This window comes from Typopeltis vanoorti, chromosome 16 (assembly GCF_054136105.1).
Source record: "Typopeltis vanoorti isolate ZY-2024b chromosome 16, IOZ_Tvanoo_1.0, whole genome shotgun sequence".
In the NCBI taxonomy this organism is placed as follows: Eukaryota; Metazoa; Arthropoda; class Arachnida; order Uropygi; family Thelyphonidae; genus Typopeltis; species Typopeltis vanoorti.
In genome coordinates this window covers 76,438,896-76,461,848 of record NC_143564.1, presented here as the reverse complement: position 1 = coordinate 76,461,848, position 22,953 = coordinate 76,438,896, and the positions used below count along the sequence as shown (strand labels likewise).

General features: G+C 34.9%; 1 long non-coding RNA gene across 1 annotated transcript in view; it reads right to left on the bottom strand.

Annotated features, from left to right (window-relative positions):
• LOC150098140 (uncharacterized) overlaps positions 1-22,953 on the bottom strand; it is a 101,780-nt gene that overhangs the window by 42,558 nt on the left and 36,269 nt on the right. The window contains exon 2 of the long non-coding RNA XR_016549596.1: positions 21,998-22,109. This is a non-coding gene — a long non-coding RNA (uncharacterized LOC150098140). The remainder of the gene's footprint in view (positions 1-21,997; positions 22,110-22,953) is intronic.

The following is a 22,953-nucleotide window of genomic DNA, read 5'->3' as shown; positions in this document are numbered from 1 at the left end:
ATTAGATGATCTTTAATATGATGAAAAAAAATACTACAATAATGTCCATCAGATTACCATACTCACGATACTTTAATGTGCAGACCTAATGATAATTAATTATCACTCCACCCCTAATTATTCTTTCCTGAATCGACAATATGTTGTCGCCCGAAGCTAAACAATGGTTTTGAGGTCGAAAAGGTGCCATCACTTCCACGTTATCTATTTGAGACTTTTTTTACTCTCCAATATTCAATATAATTGTTCGCTAATTCAGTAGAGTCTAATGCTCGGTGCTCTGCTGGGAGGTTTCTTTATTTAAATGCTAAATTATTGGCTTCCTTCGACTCCACTTTTGCTTTTAGTCTGGCCTCACTGCCTTTCATGTAAACGTATTACGAAGCGTTCTTTGTTATCACGTGCACGTGCGTCCCACAGACACTGTGCAAACCAGCAGTCTAACAAACGAACTGTACAAAGCACGCAGCTTTAATTACAACCTTAATAATTAACCATCGTTTTCTGTCCTCCTGCAGGGTTTTCCGTTCCTCTTTTGTTTGCTGTCATTCGCTGCCTGCCCGCGTCTGACCCCTGCCCTCTGACCAGACGCTGCAGCCTTAGTTAGAATGATTTGCATTACACTTACGGGAACGACTAACTGTGACACCCACCGGTTCGGGGGGCAGCCAGACAGAGTGCTGAATCAGCAACGTGGGAGGGGTCAGGGCAGTGGTGACCTGCCTTACTAAGATAATTTAGTCATTACTCATACTCTCCCAGTCATGCTGTTGTCTCCTTCGTCTTGCTATAGCTCCGAAGGAATAAAAACTCTTTTGCATCCATGCAAATGCTGTGGTTTATGTATCGCAAACTTCATCTCATTATGCAATGAAAACGTATTCTTGCATACATGCGTGAAATATGTCTAATTTCCCCTTATATTGTTACGTCACTGCGCATACTTAATATAATTGATAAAACACAATGCTATATTCAAATTTCGTTTTGTTTTCTTTTTTTTTATTTTTCCCTTATCTTTTTTATTTTTCTCTCTCTCTCTAGGAAAAGGTATTTTTATGTCGACCTTTTAATAATAATAAAAAAGTCCTTTTGTTTATATTTACGGCCGAAGCAACTCAGGCTACTAGAAAAGAGAAACCACACGAAAAACAATAACACTTCAATCAAAAACAGATCACAAATAAAACATCACATAAAATGCAGCCCAAGATACAAATTTCGTTGAAATAAAAATAAAAAAATATTATAGTTCCCACAATCCAATGTCACCTCTTCCAATACCGATGCTTATCTATGTTAATATTTATTTATCCTTTAAATTTGGAATTTTCCCCTTTAAGTATCACCAATCATTCTGTATTTCATCCATACGGCATCGCTACTCGGAAGCTGTGCTGAGTTCCGACAGTGTTTACTTTTAATTCTATCTTCAAGCGGAATGCCGAGTTCAGTATCGATTGCTCTCACACTATGATTTTTGTATTCACATTGAAGTATTCTACTACAGCCCACTTGAGAGATAAATGAAAAGTAAAGTAAGAGTATTGATGGGGTTTTTGAGCCCATGTCAAGTTTTTTTAACATGTATCCATCTGATGATTATGTATTTATTAAAATATGTTTTTTAATATTTTTTTTTATCACCAATGTAATAGTTTGTAGCACTTGAGATCATGCATGTAGCTTGGCGTTAATTTGCTTGGACAAGAATGAATTTCTTTATATTTGATGGAATATATTCCTAATAATTGATAAATAGAAAATTTTCACGAGGGATTTCGATTGACGTACGTCTTATGGTTGAGGAAGTGATGTAAATTGCACAGGGAAAAAATAATTAATGGATCCAATCGATAGGCTTCTTGTTTGGAAATTTAGCATTTTAACCATCTTAAAATATTTTCAAAAGTTTGTGACAAATGCAAACATCGGCATAAAAACAGTCTTTATTTGTTTGGTTTGTCCCGTATCCATGCTGTTTCTCCACTCCTTGTAAGGATTGAAATTAAAGATTTGTACATATTAAAAAAAAATAAAGTGTTTAATTGTAGTTTAATTCTGTCCGTTTTTATCAGAATGTGTCGCAATTTTAATTTAAATCGGATCATTCCTAGTGTCATAAAAGATTACGATTGAGACATAGTTATATGCTAAAAATGATAATAAACAACCTATATTCATAAGCGCAAAATGGCTCTCAGTTCAATTGATAACAATTGATTTTGCAATAAGAGAATGCTATTGTAAAATGCACATTTTTACATATTTGCTTTCATTGCGTTGTTTTTAGAGAAAAATATTCTTTTTTCCTCATGAACTAGGAGAGAGAAAATCACTTTAAGATACAAATTATCTCACATCTCTTGCTCTTCCTGGATTCTAAACATTCGTCTATTTACGGGAACCTACTTGATTGAAATGCTTCATGATAATATCATGCACTTCAAGGGAAGGAGAGAGAGAGAGAGAGAGAGAGAGAGAGAGCATATAAATACTAAGAAAACATTACTTTTATTAATGAGTTTCTTTCTAAAAGTCATTACTAAAATAATGAATAAGAATGAGTTTTTAAAATGATAGAAATGACATGGCGACCGCGAACAACGTTGATTTCATCAGTACTTTTAATTCAAACAGAAAAAAAAAAAAATTCTCTTTAAAACAAACGTGATATTCATGCACACACAAAGATTTTTAGACATTAGTGCGTTGAACAGGTTAAGAATAAAGAATTAAAAAAAGAAACTTGCTTTTGCTGAATTTGAATTTCTTTTTGAATATATTTTAAGGTATGATTCTAAATTACGGCAAAAGCAACAGCCGTGAGGTCGGTGAAATATTTCACCGACCTCACGTTAATTGTGTTCTGTAATATTTCCTTTAATTTATTTTCCTACTGGTTCGACTGTTCTTTTGAGATGAAGACTCCGTGGTTCTTGGAGGTAAAACCCGCCGTCTATATATAACAGACGACCTGTTAACTCATTCTCCGTTAAAAAGTTCTTATAATGATTCTTCGCGTACTAGACGGGGCGAACTCGGATCTTTCCAACAGAAGCTCTTAATTTATGCAGCATATACTTAAGAAGGCTTCTCCAGCCCTGAAATAGAAGAAATGTGTAAAAACGAGATAAAATCAGTTCGCCAATTTATACTGTAACATTGCAAACGTGTTTAAATTAAAAATGTGAAGATAATATTAATAGAAAGAATAGCGGCATTGCAGTAGTCAGTCATTTAGCGAAATGTAAATAAAGTAACAAAAAAGAACTAAGAAAATAATAAAGAATACATTTATAATTTAGGAAAATAACAAAATAATTAAATACAATAATAAAATGAAAAATATATTTGTTAGTATAATATTTGCAATATCATTATTTGCGATACTTGATCAGTGATTTGCATAAAAATTAATTGAAGTAATTAATTTAAGTACAATGAGTGGAGCTGTCTAGTTTTGAATAACCTATATTATTTGGCCTACCGCTTAATATGCGAGTACTGTGCGCAGTGTTACATTGAGTATGTTAAAGTTAATTCGTTTGCAGACTAGGAAAATTTTTCATTCCGAAATTATGAAAAATAATGTTAAACATAAAGCAGGAACTGATAATTAATGAGGAACAGGAGTAAATTACACACAACCGAAAGAGATGGTGACAAACAATCAAAAAGCATAAACAAAAAAAATAACTAGGTGCAAAATGTTATAAGACTTAACAACGAAAAATCTAAGACTCGATTGAATGATCACGATAGAATAATATATTTTTTTTTTTTTTTTTTTTGTGAGACGGAAGACTAGAAGTTTGTTCAATTTAAAATGACGTTTGTTGGATGTCTGGTTTTAATTTGTTTAAATTTTGATTTTAAATTACTCCCAAAGACTCAGTATGTTCTGATTTAATACTTGGCTGGATGGAAAATATTTGATGACATTTGTAAATTTTTTTTTTCTGAAATTGTATGCTTAAAATCTTCAAATTAACAAAATAAAAGTTTCTCTCGGTCATCTCTCTCTCATTCTCTTTCTCTGTCTGTCTCCTTGCTATGTACAAGAGGAATAACGGCATTATCATTAAATTATTTTTAATATGCATATCTGCATAACCCTTCAGCGATGCATTCTAAATAAAACAAAGTCGGCAAACCAAAAACTCGCCAAAGAATTAACCCTCATTCTCGTACAGACGAATTTTCCAAGAGAATATTTGTTTAAGAGTAATCCTCAACCGAAGAGGCTCCATTTTTGCTTCATCTCCAAATTTCCTCACGGAATTTTCACTCACCCCCCCCTCCTTCTTTGCTGTTAGAGGAAGCCCTGCCTGGTCTTCATTAGGCTTCCATGTAATCCGCGCACGCGAAAGAGCGTAATCTCATTTCCAGATGTAGTTCGGAGATTACAAATCCGAACAAGTCTCAGTGGTAGTAATGTTGCACACCTACGTCAGTGTGGAGTGTGTCTACAGCCTGGTTTGTATGTAGACTCCATACTGTCAGTTTGGATATGCAGTACTTGATAGTAATTCCCTTTATTTAATCTGGTCTTGCGAAGGAAATTATCCCTGAAAAAAAGCTACTGGCTATGAAAAGCACCTTTTCGTATTACAACCAATGCGTTTAGTTGTAGTAAGGATTTGTACATGCAAAACTCGTATTGAACGGATGCAACTTTTTACAACAAATCAATCAATACCAGAGCCATTCTTTTTTTTTTTTCCCCTATAAGAAGCTCCCGCTTTGTTTATTATATACTGTTTCTTAGTTTGCCAGCTCTACTTATAAATTCTTTTAGTTACGTCTAAAACATCCTTTCTGCAAGTAAAAAGTATTCACAAGTAAAACAAGATCCAGACACTCATTTGAATGAATATAATTACTATTCCTGTTTTATTTTATATGACATATGTCATATCATACTATTTGCTGAGTAAATTTAATTATTACTGTGGTGCACATGTGATTCTATAGTTAAAATATACCAAGTTGTTTCGAGTTAGGTTGGGTTTAGTCACAAAAGTACTTAAGACTAGTGAACCGAGAGTCAGTAATAGCGAAAGTAAAGAAATATAAACACCACTGAATAGAGCACATTAAAAAGAATATCTACAAAAAAGTTGCCTAAGCAAATACTTCAACATAAACCAATCAGAAACGAAGACTCCTCGGCAGAAGCCTCGACCATTATTGGCCTAAATCCTTGAAATGAATAATGATGGTGAAGATAGTAGATGCGAGATTTAATAATATGTTTTCAATGAACGATACACTAAGGTGTCTGGGACTTCTATATAGACGCCGATGAGGGTCGAAATATACCCAAAATATCAGTATACTAGCGAAACCTAAGTATAATGAAATGTAATATCATCTCTTCTTTCGATTTTAGTAACACACATCAAGGACAGTATTGAAGCGGACCTAAACTACTAGCATGTATTGAAAGTTTTGTTTTATATTTAAAAAAATGAAGCAATATTTTCGTTGTTTTGTTACAGTAAAAATACTTTATTATTTTACCCCTTTTTTTTTATAAGTAACTGAAAAAAAATTAAACTGTATAACCTTTTAATTTCTTTAAATGTGTTTTACGACTACTGCAAGGAAAATTAAGAAAGACCAGAGATGCTTCTGAGATGATTGTAAACATTTACACTTAATTACCGTGTGTGTGTGAATCAATTTTAACTTACAAATATCTTAGAATTTCGGTAGCCAACATCAATCATCATCAGACGATGTCAAAAATTAAAAAAAAAAAAAGAAGGCGAAATGAATCGATTAAAATCAATTTGGACTATTGATATTATTAATATTTTGTCTTTGTGCAGATTTGTTTCGTATCGTATTTGCTTCTTGATATCTTCTGATGATGGTAGATATTAGTCGCCGAAACAGTGAGGAATTTGTAAGTTACAATTGATTATTAAATATACACGAAATTGCCGTACGGAATTACTTCCAAAGAAATATTTGCTTTATTATTGAAATTCATTTTCATTTATAGGCTGCCTGGAATGTATTTGCGTGATAACTGACGTGTGCAGCTGAAATGAGACTGGCAAGCCACTGTCTTATTGTTACTGCAATGTTAGCAGTTACGTCTAATGTTTCACGAATAGTTTTTTATTATTTTTCAAGATGTGTTTGATTCCTGTATTTAGGATTTTCTCTGTTGAATTTAAGTTTGCGACATATTGACATACGAGCTTCTCTATTCGGCGATTTAAAAAAAAAAATCTCCGTTGTCATTTCTACCAACTTTCTAAAGAAATACAACTATCTATGGATATTTCCTCATCAGCTATTTCGTCTTCAAATTCTTCATTTTCCTTTTTTTCCCCTTTTTTTTTTTTTTTTAGAGGAGCAATTTATTACCTAAAAGAATTTCATCTGAAGGTACATACGCAAAGCACTTTTTCTAGATATTCTTCATTCTTTCCGATTTTCAAACTCTGTATTCTTATACGCAGTACGGCATCATCTTTTTACGCTGTCTCTTGATTCACTTTAAGCTAAAAACTGATATTCCTTGGGTAAGGACATCTTTGCCTCTCTCTCTCCTTAGAGACTTATTAGTAAAATCATCGCCACTTTCAAAGAACAGTTTAGAATTTTTTTAATGACCCCATTCGATTAAGGTTTGAAATCTATAGTACATTAATATCATAAGATAATCCCGACCCCTGCTCTAGAGAGAGAGACCAAACGTATAAAATCTTCCCACCATCGGTAAGCTGATCAGTGGTCTCATACTGGATCATAGATATTCTCTACCACCTCAAGGCATTCCCAAACATCTATCCTCACAGTGGTTTTTGATTCTACAGTATATTTATTGAGGGATAAGCTTTTCCAAGCTTATCCCTCAAAATGAGGCCAATGAAGAGAATCCAGATAACAGCTGGCAAGGCGTAATAGATTTGTCTTACTTCCACTGTAGTGCTATTCTTAATGATAATTGAATATATCTACCCAAATTACAGATCTTCTAATCACTGAACACTATTCTTACATCCGGGTTAGTGTCCTTGAGGTCTCCCTAGAAAATTTTGACTCAGTATAGAATATAAGCGGCCCCTTTCTTTCACAGTGTTACCTGTATTTTTACAGTTATCATTGGAATTCTTCTTTCCTTTTTAGTAATTATCTTTGAGCCTGTTATTGAAATTTTAGCATATTTTAATCATATACATCCGTGAACATATCTTGGGAAGTGGACTTGTATTTTAGCAACTATTTGCGGGATTTAATGTATTTATGTTACAAACAGAATTTATTCTCCCTACCTCCTCATTCTACGTACACATAAAATGCTTATTATTGTGGGAAGGGAAGGTTACTGAAAAACGTAAAGACTGATGCTAAATTTGAAAGAATTTTCGAATTTAGCAGCATTTTATGCTTTAATTGAATAACATGTTGACAAAACGAAATGAGTTCGAAAAGTACTTAATGCGATCATAAATATATAACTATATATACTCCTTCTCATATATAATCGGCTTAAAACATATAAATAAAATGCTTATTTGTTTCGGATTATATATTTTACTATCATTTAATACGGACTTACACGTTCCCGAATGAACGAAGTAGCCACTTTCTGTGAATCTTGGAGTGCGTAAGAGAGAGAATATAAATTATTGATGCCATAATCGTTTCATTCAAAACGACAACAAACACATCTATCCGCAATTGTTTCTGTTTTCGTATACGTATATTTGTAAGCATCTATTTCTTACAAATTAATTATAACTGAATTTGATTCTTTAGTTTAAAATTTTTAATTTCCAGTTAAAAATACTAGAAATCAATTTTTAAAAAAAAATATAGAAAAGAATTTATTTTGTCATCGTATTTTACTATTGTTTTGCATTAAAAAAAAAAAGGTTAGTGTGCGGAAATGTTCTAACTTCCGAAAACAATAAAGGAATGAACTTGAGGAGTTTTAATTCGAAGAATCTCTTCCACTACTTCACCCACTCGTTAAGACACGCTTTATTTCATTTCAAAAAAAAAATATCGTAACCTTATATTGATTAATAAATCTTGGTGGACTTATATCTCGCATTTAATTTCTTAGAGAATATTTTGGTGTTTACAGAAGGTAAGCATAACATTTTATTATTGTGTTTATGACCTTATATTTTGTGGAAAAGTAGCTAAAGGTTTGCTCCGTTTCCGTTTCTTTTACTTTTTTGCAGCTGAATCTTTTAGATGATTGACAGTTGCATTATATCTTGTAACCGCACAAGAAGGTGCCCTGGTATTTAAGGAGGAACAGATGGAAGGGGGGGGGGATTTACAAAGCAAGAACTTAACCCCCGATCACTGATGCAATTCTAGCGAGAAGACCTGCTATGGCTTAGGTGGATAGTTGCTAATTTTTCCCGCTTGAGTTTTTCTTGGCTACTTTAACTCTGCAAACTCCAACTAACATTTTATAGACTCAACGTTGCTGTTAGATCTCGGTCCACGATACTTAGTTCCCCTTTTTATGCACTCTACGTGAGAACAAAGCCGCGCTATTCTGTAGAAATGCCCCTGTATTATTCATGTCGAATCTATGGGCGAGGTGTAGAAATAGGTAGTGAGCATGCGCACAGCGTCTCTACTGCGCTCTCGGGGAGACAAATCTAATTTACTCGGATGGTGGACTGTCGTAGAAGCGACGGATATTGGCTGACGTGTGCCCGAGCACTTCTAGTCACTCCTTTGCACGAGCAGGTGTACTGTCCTTCACTATGGCAGGAGGGATTGGTTAATCCGCTAGAGGTGGCAAAGGGCGTACACCGTACAATAGACTCTTTTCCCTAGCGGTTTCTACAGGCTTCCCAATGTTAGCAAGCTGCATTAAGGGGGGGGGGGGGGAGGAGGCTGGATCTATCCGAAAACCACAGACTCGGTCGTTTTGTTTGGAAGTTGCTAGGTTTCTCCGTAGTACCTGGTGGGCTGTGCTACGGAGATAACGCTGACTTGGCACTTCTGCGATGTTGTTCGGTCAACACTTTCTCGGTGTCAGAAACATAATAAAGGATATTTAAAGTTTACGCCGACTTAAGGAAAGACTGGGGAGGGTGGAGAAAGGAACCGTGTTGCTTTTAAACCTGCTATCTCTTGTTGTTGTTTTGCCGTTAACCTATTTTGTAGGCACCGTCAATCGTACGTGTGCTTTGGTTTAGCGATGCAACAAATGCATTATGGAAAAAAGAAACTAACAACCATTCCAAGTTAGACTTGCAAAAGGAAGTTTTCGTTGAATAAAGTTTTGATAATAAAATAAGCACTGAAAGAGCATACTGCTATAGCACATACAGAAACTGTTTTCATTGTGTTAAATTATGGAGATAAAACTATAAAGAAAATTAATACTCAACTTAAGAAACCCCGGTACCATTCCTTGGGGGGGGGGGGGATTACTAATCCTGTGAATATATGAAAATAGAAAAATGTCACACAAGCTTTGATATAATTAATTAAAAAATTAAATAACAGATGCGACTTATTTTTTTCTCCTAGTTTAATAACATGTTCATTACACACATGGAAAACACACAGTCGGCGCAGTTGCCTATTCGATATTAGATAAAAATATCAGATATTATCTCGGGTATTACGAATCTGTTTGTTTAATTCATCAAACTATACACATACGCATGTATACGAGAAGAGTCGCAAGAATTATTCTGAAAAAAAGCTGATATAATATACAGCTATGTAAAGTTTGGGATACGTATAGAAAGAGAGATAGATTTAACAGTAAAGAGGAAAAAAAATTAGCATTTTGGGATTTTTCCCTCCCTTTTTTTTTGTTCATACCCTTCAGTTCGAAAGCCTTAAGGAATTTTTATGAGTGGGAAGACTCAGGTTCAAAATGAAGTTTCGGTTTTTTATGATGATGCAGTGCTTAATTATAACCAAATAAATATATTTAGGCTGTTTTTTTTTTTTTTTTTTGAGAAATATAGTAACAAAATATTATTAACGCATAAAACTGACATATTTTCTGAAAAGACTATCAAGTTAAAACATGTAAATCTGCACAAGCCAAACGACTTGTGCAGATTTACATTCTCTAAGGGACGTGCTTGAACACAAATCAACATTTAATTTAAATTTAATGAATTTAAGAGATCTACTTAAAATTTTAATGAACTTTAAATCTCAGCAAAAAAAAGTTTGCAATGAAAAAAAAATAGCGGTTGTTAAAGGCGTGAGTATTGGATGATCGGATGTGGATGTTTGAGATCAATTTACCACGTGGTTAAAGAGAAATATCTAAAATATCTAGCATCATATAGGATGACAACACACACACACACACACACACACACACACACACACACACACACACACACAGATTTAAAATCTTCTCGTTGCACTGTTCAGAAGTCCTTGGCCTATAAATGCTAATACATATCCAGGAAAATTGGTTGCGAAAAATATTTAAAAAAAAAGAAAGAAAGAAATTAGCATCATACACAATACTTTTGCTGAGAAATAAACTGGTTTTTCGTAGAATAATGATCCAGCCATGGGCGCTCTTTTACTCGTAAGCAATTTAATTTATGGGTATCTTTAAACAAACAGGTCATAATTTAATTCTAGCTTCAGTCATTACTGTAATGAATTAAATTATAATGCAGTGGAACCTTAAAAGGTGAACTGTATTGTTGCTATTGGTAACCAGACAATGTAAATTTCGTTTTGTTTACTGTGCCTTCCTTCTGGATCACTTTCATTATTACCGCATAAGGCTAATCATTAATTGGGGAGGTCTTCACAACGGGATACTCTTACAACCCGTGACATTCTATTACATCAGGTCATCATTTCGGTGAGCTTTTAAGAGGATTTCTGAAGCTCGAAGTACTCTTTACCATTCCGCTTTACGGTTCATCACTGCGACTTTAGTCTGCATAAAGGAAAATGATATCTAGCTGCCTCGACCTAAGCGGTTTTACTTACAAAATAACTGTACGGCACCCTTTCTACCCCAATTTCACTCTCTTTGTTTCACTTTATATCTTGTGTTCCCTAATTGTTTGCTACCTTACTTCACTCATTGTCGACTCTCTCTCTCTCTCTCTCTCTCGCTGTTGCCTACTCCCGCCTAATACCCCACAGCAGATAAGGCAGGGGGCAGCACTGCAGTTCGGCGGAAATGAGCAGCACTATCATGGTTCAATCGAATTACGTTAAAACCATCATCTCCTGCTGACTGCTTCGCTCTTTCCCCACCCTATCCCCCCTCCGATCCCCCCCCCCTCTTGTCGTCGGCCGTAGCAGTAGCTACAATCGTACAGTGGCTGTCACCTCTTATCAGGCAGTCGTTACGACGAAACGAGAAGTACAGGGAGAAGATGGCGGGCGGGGGTCGCGATAGGACGGAGATAAGAAGGGATGACGCAGGAAGGTGAATAAAACAAGACATCATGCGAAGCAAAGGGAGTTATCGGACAGTCATCACAATTGGGGGCATCTGGGAAAGGTGAGGTCGCTGTTGGCGGCAGAGCACCCAGTCGTTGTTACGGAAGAGTGAACGTTGACGCCCTTAGGACTGATTTATATAAATGAGCGGAGTGTAGCACGCGAGATTAGAGAGAGAGAGAGAGAGAGAGAGAGTCGTTTAATAAACAGGCGGACAAACCCGTATGGCAGGCGCATTATCAGGAAAATGTATTTAATATCACAATTCCAGGACCTTTTAATATCCCAGGACAGAAATCTTTTACGCGAAGAAATATGGCACTAATGAATTATCGTGTAGCACGCTTGTCTGCTCACAATGGCAGCTCGTGACCATGCCAAATATTGATCAGAACATGAAGCGTCAAGTCGATGACACTTTCCGGAGGAATAGGAACATCAGAAACAATAGAAACTTTTGCAGACATGCACACACACACACACACAAAAAAAAAGAACCCTTAGTTATTGAAATTTTAACTTAAAAAATGAATAAAAACGAAGTACATGAAAAAGTTCTAATGTTTAGGAGACTGCATGGATTTAAGCGATAAAACAGTAAAAATCCGCATGTTTTCTTCGTAAATAGCAAATTGAATTTTTCTAAATTGAAATGAAATTTTATCTTCTCATATTCATATCACTTTTAGTTATTTTGTAGCAGAACTGTTTTGATTCTCCACGAACGGAGCACGGGGGGAAATCTTATCAACAACTCATTCCTACGGTCTTGATGTGTGGAGATATTGTGAAGCCCTGCTTAAGTGAGTACAGCATCTAACGACTGCTGCTGAATAAAATGGCTTGATTAGAATTACAATCTAAGCAACTAAAGCTAGAAGTTCAGTGTGTGTGTGTGTGTGTGTGTGTGTGTGTGTGTGTGTGTGTGTGTGTGTGCGCGCGCGCTTCTTAGTTGAGCATGTTCTTTGGGCCATTTTATCTGTTTTGTGGAATGAAAAACCCGAGTTTTGGAGGAAGAAAATCTTTTCATCTCCATACAAGACGGGCTAACTGGCTCAGTTGTGAGAATTCTGCTAAAAGATTTTCTCATCTAGACAGGACTTGAACCGAGGTCTTTGAAACAAAGGGCATCATTGTTGCTGTACGAGATACAGAAGCTTCCCTATTCCCCCCCCCCAAAAAAAAAGGAAAAAAAAAAGAAAAAGTGAGCTTGATGATTTGAGAATGAAATTTGCTGATACGAATTACATTTACTATTAACATATTTAAGTCGTTACTAGGATCAAATATGATCGCATAATGCTGAATGATACGCGAGTTTTAGATATAACAAGAAAGTCCAAAGGAATGAATTTCCTCATATGTCTTTCTTATATCTGTACCAAATAGCAAAGACATTTCATAGTTCCCTAGTTACAATATGCAGTTGAACTTTTCTCACTGGCTATGATTACTTAGAGCACTGAAAGAAATTCATCTTGGCCACTGAGTGGCGCTATGCTCGTCTATTGTCTGAGAATTTGTTTTCCCTCTCACCTCATTTGAGAAAGTCTTAAACTTCACTTTGCTGCTATCTCGGACTTCCACGAAATTCTGGATATAAAATTATCTTGAATAGAAGATTAGGGAATGGTAACGTAATCCTAAAACAATAACCGAAAATCAATTAAATTTCATAGAATTACTGTTCCTTTTCGGATTAATGCCCTCTTTCCCCCCCTCCCAGATTTCTTCCCAAAATGCCAAAAAAAGTGTCCAGGTTTTTTTTGTATTTGAATTCATTTTTCATATCTAAACGAGATTTTGCAGAAGAAAGCAGAATTTGCTTACTTTATTAGATAGTGACGACTCTTTAACAGTGAACTTTTCTTTGGCTGCGATCAAAGTACTTTTATTGCCGATTTTCATAATCCACAAAATGGCGAAAATATAACGAGATAAGAAATTTGGTTCATTCGGATATCTAACTGCTCTATTAACAATCAATTTATTAAATTTAGATACGATTTATTTCACTATAAAATTTTGAAGAGATAACACACAAAACTATCATCCAGAAATTATAACTCTGAAATTTCGAGAGGAACCTCCCCCCCCCCCCAATACTAGTTAAACAAATATTGCAATAGCATAATGTACCCCCAGTTCAGAGGAATAGATACGAATGGCCTGAATGATTCCAGACTTCGATCTTGGAGGCTGCTTGACCTCGTATGAACCTGAATTTATTGGGTGAAAACATCGGGAACTGGGACAGCTGAACTTGAATTGTAGGGAAGGCCTAAGAATCACACATGCAATAGCAACACGTCTTCGCAGAGCCAACGAGCCGGTGTGCAAAATGCTTTTTTGAAAAACCACAAGAAGCGCGGACGATGTCTTAAACAGAATGTAAAATGTCCAAAACTTGCTTCATGTTAATATTGTAATGAATATAAAAGTGAAAGTATATCGCAGTATATAATATTGATGAAAATAATTGATGGAATTGTGGTAATCACTGTTGATTTGTATGTTTTTTTAGAAGTAAAAACCTGTTAACGGCGAAAAAAAAATATTCCGCCTACGTATAAAACAAAGTACATGTTTCTAAGATAAAATTATCTATCTTACCTATTAGTTCTAATAAATATTCAACCAATATGCTAGTTTGCTAAAAGACGTCATCGAAGACATTAAATGCGAATTTTTGCTTAATTTTAAATTTAACTGAATTAAACTGCAAACTTTGAAAAAACTTCAATGTTAAAAAAAGAAAAAAAAATGAAGTATTATCTACCAAGTTAATATTAAATCGTAATACTCTCCACACGGCGTGTGTTAACATGTGGAAACAAATCAACTGTTTCCCTGGAATAATGCTTACTTAACAATGCACTAGTGCTATGCAGGAAAGCCACCACCATCGCTATGTATCTGTAGTTTTGCAGCAGACTGATGCTTGCTAGTGGCGACAACAGAAAGTAAACTGCTGACATGCCATGACGAGAGAAGCCGCTCAACATGGGTGGCTACATTGTTTCCAGATGAGTGACACTTGTGGAAGAGGGGGGGACCTTTTGAAAGAGGAATCTTGACGTTATAAATAACAAAAGTAAACGCAACTGTTGTTCGGAGATGGAGTACCGAGAAGGACGATTAATAATGACCTGAAGGAACCTCTTTTTGACAAAAGAGGTAAGAAAGGCGGCCTCTTAGTTTAGCTCGTGAAGATATCCGTTGGTGGTCTTAAAGGGAGGACTGTGCTCAAAGAGGATTTACTTTCCTGATTTATGTGGTACTGCAAGACTTCGAGCAGAATTTCATGCGAAATTCTCTTTTAAGAAATGCAGATACGCACTTTAAGAGACAGCCGTACGCTGACCTACAGCTCAGAATCGTGAAATAAAGTGACGCACTTCTTATTAAAACTTCTTGTGTGTTTGAATACATCGCTTTCTCTTGCGAAGAGAATATCCAGAGAAACAAAAATAGACTCTAGACTATCAAAAGAATATTCTTTTAATAGTCAAGAATATGCTTAATAGAATATATACAGAATTTTATGACAGACTTTGATCTGAATTTTCCAATTTAAGTTTAGTTATAAATATTCTTAAAAAAAAAATCCAAACATTAAATTTCATCAAAATTAGTCCTTCATACGCTTATGTTATCAAGAAAGCTGAGCGCGTTTGAAATTTTAAAATGAGAAGATTTGTTGACATTTAAATTGAACACTTAAAAATATACAGATTTTATTTATTTGTTTTTTGACTGCACAGTAGAGCAAAAATCAAATTTACACAGATAATTGGATGGAAATGGAAGGCAATGCTTTGTTTTGACATCTTCAGACGTTTTGGATATACTTCAATTAATCTAGCCCGGAAGCTTCAGGGCGAAATAGGAAGGATTCCCCCCCCCCCTCACCCGATTATAGTGCGGTGTAAGGGACCTAAAACCTATCCCTATGATGTCTACCGCTTACTCGTCATATAAACTCGAAATATAAACAGTGTCGTTAGACACTGTTTATATTTCGCAGTTTTATTTTCACGAATAAGCGTACGATATTACCAATAACCCTCGAAAATATTGGGTCGACAGAAATACACAATATAGACGCATACTAAATAAATAAAACATGATATGATGGAGAATAAAATAAAGAAATTAAACTGTTGATCAAGGCTATAATCAGAAATTCAGTAATAGAAAGAATACTGCAAAAAGTGGCTACAACATCACGAAAGAATTTCCAATAATAATATTTGAATATAAACCCACTGAGAAAAAAAAAATAAAAGGACTGCCAAAAATTCCACTAACATCATCGCATAATGAAGAATAAATGTCTTATTCCTTTTCATTCCCATAAAGGAATAGGCGGCAATCCTTTAGTCCTAACGTTTAAAAATCATTGAAATCAGTAGTGTTTAGTCCTAACACTTCTGCTAGGGGTAGAAGAAAGTACGCAGGCATCTATCCACTATCCTGTGTTTCGAATCCTGTTTAATAATATTATGCTTATATTGTGTTCTGTGATCATATTTTTGTTTTGATTTATAGGATTAAAGAGTGATTAAATTTCTAAAGTTTGAAAATATATGAAACACAATCTGAACCAGAATGATTGAAGAGTTATAAAAATCGATTTCGGAGAACTTTGAGAAATCCCTCTTTTATTCTTGATTATATTGTTCTTTATTAAGAACAAAACATTGAATATACTAATTTTTATGAATAAACGTTTGAAGCACAGTAAACTCCTGAGCATGTGAACACATTACAAATAAAATAAATCAAGATAACGTTAATTCTACTAGAAAATAAATGTTTATCCAGTAGGTGTGAATTCTATAGAATGGGATATCTTGAATTGTTCTCTTACAAATCGCACATAAATAAGTAAAAATAGGTAATAATTTTCTCTTCTATCTTCTCTACTCATCTCTATTTTTTTTCTCCTCTTTCTCTGCTAGCAGTTTCTATTTTCCAGAAATATTCGAGTTCTTAGAGTTCAGAAATTGAGTTAAAATAGTATTTATCAGCTCTTTTCCCCCTGGATCTACTCCTTTATTATATTTTAAAAATTTTCGCTTCCTTCTTGGTAAAACCGCTAATCTCTCAAGGGGTATGCATATATCATCGCCGATTTACTTCGACAAATAAACGAAATCTTTTTCAAAATAATTTGCCCACCCCCTCCCCCTCCTCGTGGCAAACGTCACATTTATTAAAGGATTTAATGAAAAGAATCATTTTGATGTTTGAACCTAAATTTTTAAGTATTTTTTCCCCCTTTTTATTTATGGTAATCTAAACCACAAATGGATGCTAACTCTCTAATGCTCTGTTGCTGTAAATGGATACATAGTTAAAGAAAAAAAAGAAGATATTGACATTAGATTTGAATTTCTACTCAAGAGAGGTTGTGACAATATCTTAGCATTCACAAATTCTCCTACTCCATTAAGAAAGACGAAGACGTTGAAAAAACGAATTGCTTTACATGTATATTTATAATGCACAAGTGTTTTCTTAAAGATAGTCGGTAAAAATCAAATGATATTTGACAAGATTTAGGAATGAAAATAAACTTGGTAACACGTTTAGATTGTTAAAGCTTTTTATTTAAAAAAATAGAAATTAGAATTGGGTGGCAAACAGTACTATCATCAACTGAAATCTTTTTTGAAAATTACTTTAATTAGATTGGGTTTATAAATTACACCAGAGAAATTTAGACAATTAATGTATGTTTTAAAGTACGTGTGTTCTGTAGCTAGTTTGTCTCTTTTTCTTCTTACTGATTTCTTTACTCTGGAAATTAGCGATCATGATGCACCAATCTTTCTCCGTCTTTTTTATGTGCCCATAATCGTTTGAGCTATGTAGTAGGTTGTACTTTAAGAATTCATATACCTCAGAAATAAACAATGAAATCGATTGGAATTTATTTTTCATGGTTCACAGTTGACAATTCCATATTTTACGACAGTTGAGTTGTTTAAGTTTAGCTTTTGCATCCAAGAATGGTCAGGTCAGGTAATACGACTTACATTGTTTACACGTAAACAATGTAAGAACAGAATATCAGATACACCGTTTAAAAACATAATGTTGAGCCAGTGTTGTTTTTTTTTTTTTTTTAATTTGATTTATTTTTATATAAGTGAGATAAAACTCTTCAACAGCTAAATTATCTTAAATATAAGTTTAAACAAAACAGTAGTTTTTGTGCTATCTAACAATAAGCGATGATCCTGAGTTTGGCGAAGTGTTCCAATCCTATTCAAGCAGCGCAGGACGACTCCTTGAAGTTTTTAGATGTACACACGATGCTAACGATCATTATTATTCTGTTTTTTATGACACCCCTCGCTAACCTTAAAGGATTCCGACAACATATTTCTAAGAACTCATCGGTAGAAAATTTCTCTCGAAAAGAAAAGAGCGAGACAACGAAGACAAAATTAGAAACACAAACTTTCAAAGAAGGGTACTTGTAACTTCTGTGCTTATTCCTAAAGGGTGCATCGAATCGAACTGCCATAGCAGCTGTACTGTTCTAAAAGCTATGGAGGGGGGTCAATATCATTCACTGCTAAAGACGTCTCGGTTTCTTTGTAAAATGTGCAGGAAGCATTCCCATGGGGACATTCCTTAACACACACACGTAGTTACTTTTAAATTGTAGAGGAGATGTAACAAGCCAATGCGAATATCTTTTTAAAAAATCTCTGATTAGCGCGCGCGCGCGCGCGCACACACACACACACACACACACTGTGTTTCAAGAATTATCCGTATTCTTCCGTTTTTATCGCAGCCTCAAAAAGCAATATTCGCCCTTTGATTGGAAAACACTTGGGTTTGAATCACGTCTAAGATGTGAAAGATCTTTATGTTATTCCGTAGAAGTTGAGTTAGCTTATACATCCTTATACGGATGTATAAGGTTTTTTTTTTTTTTTGGTGCTCAAAACAAGCAAACCAGTGTATTATGTCTAACCAAATATCGAACGTTAGCAGTAGAGTGTTGTTTTCGATCGGATTGTTTTTTAGGAAAAATATTACAAAATTACCTGAGAGTGATAATTTTGGGATGGCAAGAGAATGAGCACTAAATGGCTGTTACTGTTATATAATAATACATAGTTGGTGCGTGGTTTAGAGTTAACCAAATTCAGTGAGGTGTTAACGTAGGATGCTGTATTAATCGCCAACCTGTTCGTCCATTTGCAGCAAAATTAGCCGGTCTCATTTGAAAGTAAAGGAATTTTTTCATGAACACAGATTTTTCCAAACGTCTTTCTCACTTCAAGAATCAGTGGATTCTTTGAACGCTATTTACAACGTCCGCATCATCAGTAGTAGAGTATTATATGCAGAGCTCTGTAGCATTTGCTTACATGGATAAGCCGCTATGTACAATCCAAGCATCACTGAAGTGTGCCATTCGATTGGAAAGGTTGGATTCGACCCCGTCTAGGACACATGGAACCTCATACGGTAGCGGAAGAATTTTTCCGCTGGAAACTCAGGTTTCATCTTACAAACTGGCCATAGAACACGACTGAATCAAACCAATTACCAGAAAGGATAATCGGCCTCACTTTCTTTGGTAACGGGAAGATGGAGATATCGTAATGGATCACGAGATCTTCTGCAGACGACCAGTGGAAGTTTAGGTATCCATCCGAGTGTCAAGATGCATCACCCGATCTATTAAATCAGGGAGTGGTGATGCTTCTTCTGATTTAAATTAGAACTCCTTGTTACTGTATCCGAAAATTTAATGCTGAATATTATATTGACGTTTTGGGAAAGTCTGTGCTGCCTAAACTTTAGCAGGACTATGACGACAGGGTTGGAAAAAATAGTAATGCAAAGGTTTAAACATCTAACAAAGGATCGCAATTCTATAGTGTATCTCTGGAAGAGTTAGGAGATCAAGACATCTATGGGTAGAACCCCATGGAAAGAGTTTCGCATTTTAGATCTGGATTTCAGATTTTGTCTCTGATGCGATGGATCTTTATAAGGGGCTTTTGTTTAAATGCGAGTTAGCTGATTTCATACGGAGTTAGTACGGTTTTCCTTCATGGAGGCTGGAGTTTTTACTTTCACAAAAAAAAATAGAGATAAATCGGTCATGAATACATGTGACCTTAGAGACCCTTGTTGCCTTGGTTCCAATTCCAAGCCAGTTTAGTAGAGAAACGGGCCAAATATCTGTGCTGCTTGCCAACTTTCTATAAATGTACGTAAAGAAAAGCATTTGTAATCTCAGCCGAAGGTGGGACAATTGGCGTATTGACATATATGAAAATAACGGCTCTGTGAAACACTGAAATAAATTTTTAGAAATAAATTATGAAAAGAATTATCATTAACGGGGAAAAAAATCGATATTTTCCAAAACATGATTGGAATTCCGTGCTAAAATCACCGATTTTGCTTGGAATTCTGTGAAGTCAAAAATCATTAGTCATTGTCTTGCAACATTCTGCAGGAAGATTCTGTTGGCACAAGACAATTTGTGCCCAAAAATTCACCTCAAAAGACTTGATACGTTTAACTGGAGCCATCATTTTCATGATAATACGATGCCACATACTCCACGTGAATTATCTCTAATCATATGGAAAATTACGAATGGCAAATGCTTACTCATTCCCCCCCCCCCCATATACTTCTGTCCTGGACTCTCCAGGTCCGATGTACCACTCCGCGGTGAACGTTTTACTACCACTAAAGAGGTTACTTGCGGAAGTAACCCAACTTGTTGAACATCTCAAATAATAATAAAATAACAATAAATTAACTTCATGAGCAGTGTTCTTCCGACTGGACAGATTTTAATGAAATTTAGTATCTGGAATCTTTGCATGAAATTTTGTTGGATGTTCTCAATATTGGTTTCGATCGGATTATTTTTAGGAAAAATATTACAAAATTACCTGAGAGTGATAATTCAAAGCATTCCACGTGAATGCTTTGAAATTGCTATCAGCTTTTTTGATTTACAAAGCAGACTGCCGCCCTAAATTAGCAGTGGTTTTAGAAAACGTAAGCTCTGTATATTCAGGATAGAAATATTGTATTACAATTTTGTAGATTATATTTAAAGAAAATTATACTTTTTAGTAGTAGGCAAACATTGGCTGATTGTTATTTTATAGAACGGTATGAGCACACACACACACAAAGCAATTTTCAATTTAAGTAAAGAGAAAAGCAAATTAGGGAGAAAATGACTTAAAGAATTTAAATAAAAAAAACTGATGATACTATTTCAGAGTTCCAAATCTCTGAAAGGAAGATTAGATCAAATTGCGTAATGCATTTATAAAACGCTTGCGAAGAACTTTAAATATCATACGAACCAATGTGCGTGCTTTTGAAGATGCGCTATTCGTCCGTATGAATAAGGACTTATTTTGCAATACGAACAGTTTTGTACGTTGGTGGAATGCCATCGTTTAGTTTAAGAGGCAATTGCCATTAAGAAGTTCTTAATATCAATCTTATGGCAAAGATGTGTTGCACATCCTTAGAATAATCGCTAGAAGAATAGTCCTGTAGATCACTTAATTGGTCTCTCTCTCTCACTCAGAGAGAAAGAGAGATTTAATGAGGCACCAGTTAAACTTTCATTTAATCAAACAAGAGTGTAAGTGAGCCGAAACGGATAGAAATTCCTCAAAAGTTCTAAAAATACAAGACATGCATGATCGCAGCTGCATGGAAGAGTCTTTCATATGAAGATAACTGAAAATGTAGTATTAAAAGTTGCAGTTGCTGTAAGAGATCACCAAATCCTAACCGGTTCATCGTTTGTGCTGATGCTATAATGAAGTTTTAAAAAATTGGGATTTTGTTGATAATAGTATTTATTTTATTTTTCTGATGCCTTTCGTTTATCCGGAATGGTTAATCGACAGTGAGAGGATTCCAGCTTCGTGAAATCTTCGAACGTTAACTGAGTCTAACGCAAAAATTAACATGTCTGTGTGTAAACAGGCGGATTACGGTCTATATAATTTTTATTTTTTATTTATGTTTTGCTGAAAAAAAAACAATAACATGATTACCATGTTTATACATTTCTTAGACATGATCAATGTTTCGACTCAGCGAAAAAAAAAAAACAAAAAACATTTTCTCATCTGAGGGTTATGAAGCCAGTGTATGGTGTTTGTAAAAAAAAAAAAAAAAAAAAAAAAAAAAAAAAAAAAAAAAAAAAGTGCACTTGCCATTTTACGGGATAATAAAACAGAGTTTATGGAAGTTAAAAATCCTTCCACCCCCGTATAAGATTGGTTAAATTTCATTTGGCTAAAAAAGCACTTACACGGTCCCTTCATATTCTACACCGGATTCAAATCCAGATCTTTCCTGCTAAAAAGCATCTTCAAAACCGACTGAGCTACGAGAACTCCGCTACGAACACAAAGAGCGTTCATTGAACACTTGCGAATAGTCATAAGTTATTTTCTTAATAGCGTACGTTTTTTCATTTCTGTGAGTTTTTTTTTTTCCCTTTTAATATAAGAAGAGTAAATCCCACCTGATTACTACCGCTGGTTCCACATTGCTCCTCTTCGATTCATAGTTCTTTGCTTCGCCACGCATGCTCTGTGGCGCCACTTGTGCATCATCCCTTGATCTTCCACATTTTTCTGATATATGGGAGAAAAATGTGTAAATTTGTTAATATCATTCGTAATACTAATAAAAATAATAATAATAAACAATATTGAGATTAAAAATTTCGTCTGTACTAGTATAATAGTCAGGCTTAATTTTCAAAAAGAAAAAAAAATACAAACCATTATTATATTACTATATGCAAGCTTGTTGGATTAGCGCACAACATAAAAATGAGTCTGGAACCGAACACATATTATCACAAGAATGACCATCCTCGTGATATATGCAGCTAGTTAATACCGTATCCACAGGATATCTTCCAGTGAAAGGTCTTCAGAAACAAGCCAGAAGGAAAGAACATGTTTATGAGGAGACGCTAAAGAATGATGTTGGACTAATTTATTCCTAGCATGGCCTCAATTCTAAGTGTGCTCAGCAGCCATAATTTCAATGCACAACGACAAAAGATGCCGTGTTGTTTGAGGTAAGCTAACATAATAATGTGATTGCCCGTTAATTGGCGCACATCACACAGTAATTGATTTATTATCATCATGGAGCGTGACCTGGTAGTAAAATCTCCGAACATAAACTGACAAAATGGAACCAACTTGTTCTAGCGCAGCTGAACATCCTCGAAAAAAAAAGGAAATATCCTCAATAGTTAACAGAGGAACGGTTTACATAGCAAACAACTGCACAATAAATAATTATAGGGTATTAAATTAGAACCGCACTGATTAGCATCTCGGTAAACATCGGGTAGTCAGGCATTGAAATGCAAAATGACATTTAGTCGACACGTGAAATGAAAATAATAAGATGGTAAAAATAAAAGTGGAAAAAACATGATTCGTTTGCATAAAACTAGAA